Source organism: Bubalus kerabau, chromosome 21 (genome assembly GCF_029407905.1).
Source record: "Bubalus kerabau isolate K-KA32 ecotype Philippines breed swamp buffalo chromosome 21, PCC_UOA_SB_1v2, whole genome shotgun sequence".
In the NCBI taxonomy this organism is placed as follows: domain Eukaryota; kingdom Metazoa; phylum Chordata; class Mammalia; order Artiodactyla; family Bovidae; genus Bubalus; species Bubalus kerabau.
This window is the reverse complement of record NC_073644.1, coordinates 27,729,503-27,732,903: the sequence shown is the minus strand read 5'-3', so window position 1 is coordinate 27,732,903 and position 3,401 is coordinate 27,729,503.

Here is a 3,401-nt window from a genome sequence, read left to right as displayed (position 1 = left end):
TATTCTGAATAATGCTGCTATGAACAAGGTCCTACACATTTTTCTTTGAGATCTGTTTTCAGTTCTTTCAGAAGTGTATACACAGAAGTAGAATTGTTTGATCATATGGTAACTGTATTCTTATTTGTTTGAGGAACTACCATAATGTTTTCTAAATTGCTGTGTAATTTTACATTCCCACTAACAATGCATAGGGGTTATAATTTCTCTGCTGCTGCTGCTAAGTCACTTCAGTCGTGTCCAACTCTGTGCGACCCCACAGACGGCAGCCCACCAGGCTCTGCCGTTCCCTGGGATTCTCCAGGCAAGAAGACTGGAGTGGGTTGCCATTTCCTTTCCAATGCATGAAAGTCCTTGCTAACGCTTACAATTTTCTATTTTTAAAAAATATTTATTATTTATTTATTTGGTAGAACCAGGTCTTAATTATGGCATGTGGGATCTAGTTCCTTGACCAGGGATCAAGTGCCTGTTGCACTGGGAGCACGGAGTCTTAATCACTGGACCAGCAGGGAGGTTTCTTCTATTTTTTTGATGGTAGCCATCCTAATAGGTGCGAGGTAGTTCTGGATGCTTTGTGAACTCTAGCACTCCTTTTTCACACAGGCCCAGCTGAGGTCAGCACATGGGTCACAGTAATAACACCTCAGCTATCTGGGTCTTAAAGGCCATGATTAGGGGTGGGTGGAAGAAGGGGTGAGAGACAAACACTGCTGTGCTAACTCAACTGCTCAACTGCACTAACTACCAACTACTCAACTGCACTAACTACCAACTGCTCAACTGCACTAACTACCAACTGCTCAACTATACTAACTACCAACTACTCAACTGCACTAACTACCAACTGCTCAACTGCACTAACTACCAACTGCTCAACTATACTAACTACCAACTGCTCAACTGCACTAACTACCAACTGCTCAACTGCACTACCAACTACTCAACTATACTACCAACTACTCAACTGCACTAACTACCAACTGCTCAACTGCACTAACTACCAACTGCTCAACTATACTAACTACCAACTACTCAACTGCACTAACTACCAACTACTCAACTGCACTAACTACCAACTGCTCAACTATGCTACCAACTGCTCAACTGCACTAACTACCAACTGCTCAACTGCACTAACTACCAACTACTCAACTATACTACCAACTGCTCAACTGCACTAACTACCAACTACTCAACTATACTAACTACCAACTACTCAACTGCACTAACTACCAACTGCTCAACTGCACTAACTACCAACTGCTCAACTGCACTAACTACCAACTACTCAACTATACTAACTACCAACTGCTCAACTGCACTAACTACCAACTGCTCAACTGCACTAATTACCAACTACTCAACTATACTAACTACCAACTACTCAGCGTGCTGATATTGAAGGAAGAACATGAGTATTTGCCAAGGAAAGAGACAGCCTTTTACAGCTGCCCCTAGGAAACACTCTCCTAGCACTTTCTTTGCATTTGCTGTGAAATTAAGGACTTAGTTGGGTGGCTTAGTTTAATTTTCTCTCCTTTTCTTTCAACTGCAGGATTCCTGAGGGCAAGAAGTGTGTCTGTAGGGTTACCCATGTTCCCCAAACACAGGCACCACCACAAGATAAAATGCTTAATAACCGTCTGATACGGATTTCCCTGGTGGTCCAGTGGTTGGGAGTCTGCCTGCCACTGCAGGGGACACAGGTTTGATCCCTGGGGTGGGAAAATCCCATATGCTGTGGAGCAACTAAGCCCATGAGCTGCAACTCTGAAGACTATGTTCTAGAGCCTGTGCTCTGCGACAGAGGAAGCCACCGCAGTGAGAAGCCCGCACATTGCAATGAAAAATATCCCATGCTCACTGCAACTAGAGAAAGCCCTCGAGCACAGCAATGAAGACCTAGCATGGCCCAAAATTTAATTAATTAATTAAAAAGCAATGGTCTCATAGTCACAAGAGCACACCTCCTGTTCCCTTCTTTGTGGAGGTGTTAAGGGCCTGCACTACAGAGTACAAAGTCATAGCAATTACAGGAAGAAAACAAAACAGACTTTGATTCTTAAAGTAGTTTTAGGTTAACAGCAAAATCGAGTGGAAAATCAAGAGATTTCCCAAATACCCCTCCCCCCAACCTCTCCCTCTATCAACAATCCCCACCACAGTGGTGCATCTGTTAATAATCAATAAACCTACGTTGACACATCATTATCACCCAAAAGTCATAGTTTACTTTAGGGTTCACTTCTTTTTTTTTTTTTTCCAAAGCTGACATCTTTATTTCCTGTTCAGATTTTTTTTTAAAGCTTTTTGTTTTGGCCTTGCCGCGTGGCACACAGGTTTCCCCACCAGGGATCAAGCCCACTTCCCTTAGCCACTGGACCCCCAAGGAAGTCCCCCAGGGTTCACTCTTGGTATTTCACATGTTGTGGGTTGGACAAATGTACAAGTAACATGTGTGCACCACTATCGTATCACACAGAATAATTTCACTGTCCTCAGAACAGTGATGCTGTTAAATTTTTTTAAAAACATTTTTTGTTTTCATCATTCAAAATTGTATAAACATTTGAGAAGAGGAACAGAACATGTTTGATGGCTATAAGCAGAGGGCTTCAGTGAGCACAGGGTCCCAGGAGCTGTGTTACGTGTTAAGTAACGCAGAATACTGGAGTGGGTTGTGTACCCTCCTCCAGGGGATCTTCCAGACCCAGGGATCAAACCTGGGTCTCTTAGGTCTCATCTCCTGCATTGGCAGGCGGGGTTTTCCATTAGTGCCACCTGGGAAGGCTGCAGCAACACACAGAGCATCCCAAAGCGGACCTTGTGTGAGCTGCCAGGAGAAAGCAGAGTGGCTGTGCCCAGTGGTGTTGGCCACAAGCAAAGAGTCAGGGTGCCTGTGCGGGGGCCAGGGTAACTCTGGTAACCGGGTTTTGATTAGAAGTCAAGGGTCACAGAGCTTGGAGAACCCAGGGAGCATTTTCTGTTTCAGTGTGGACAAAGACACCAGGAAGAGGGCCAAGTTCTGAAACGGCATGTAGAGGCCAGATTTTCTTGTAAGTACTGGCTGAAGTGGCTCGCCTAAGCCTCTTAATGAGGGGATTTAATCCCCCAGCAGGTGAAAAATGACCCAGGGCTTTTTCCACAGAGCACTTTGCCAAATTCTATGGTTAAGCACAGTCCAGAGGCTATTAGCCTTCTGCCCACTTAAGAATGAATCAAAATTAAGGTGAGGGAGTTAAAACCAAGGTTAGATTCAGTTAAGAAATAATTAAAAACCGTTTAAGGGAATCAGGAAGTTATGCAATGTAGCTCTTTTTCATTGTCTTTTTTTCTCTTTCAAATAATATATATCATTTTTTTATTGTTAAATGCTCATGTTTGTGTTTAGTCTATAG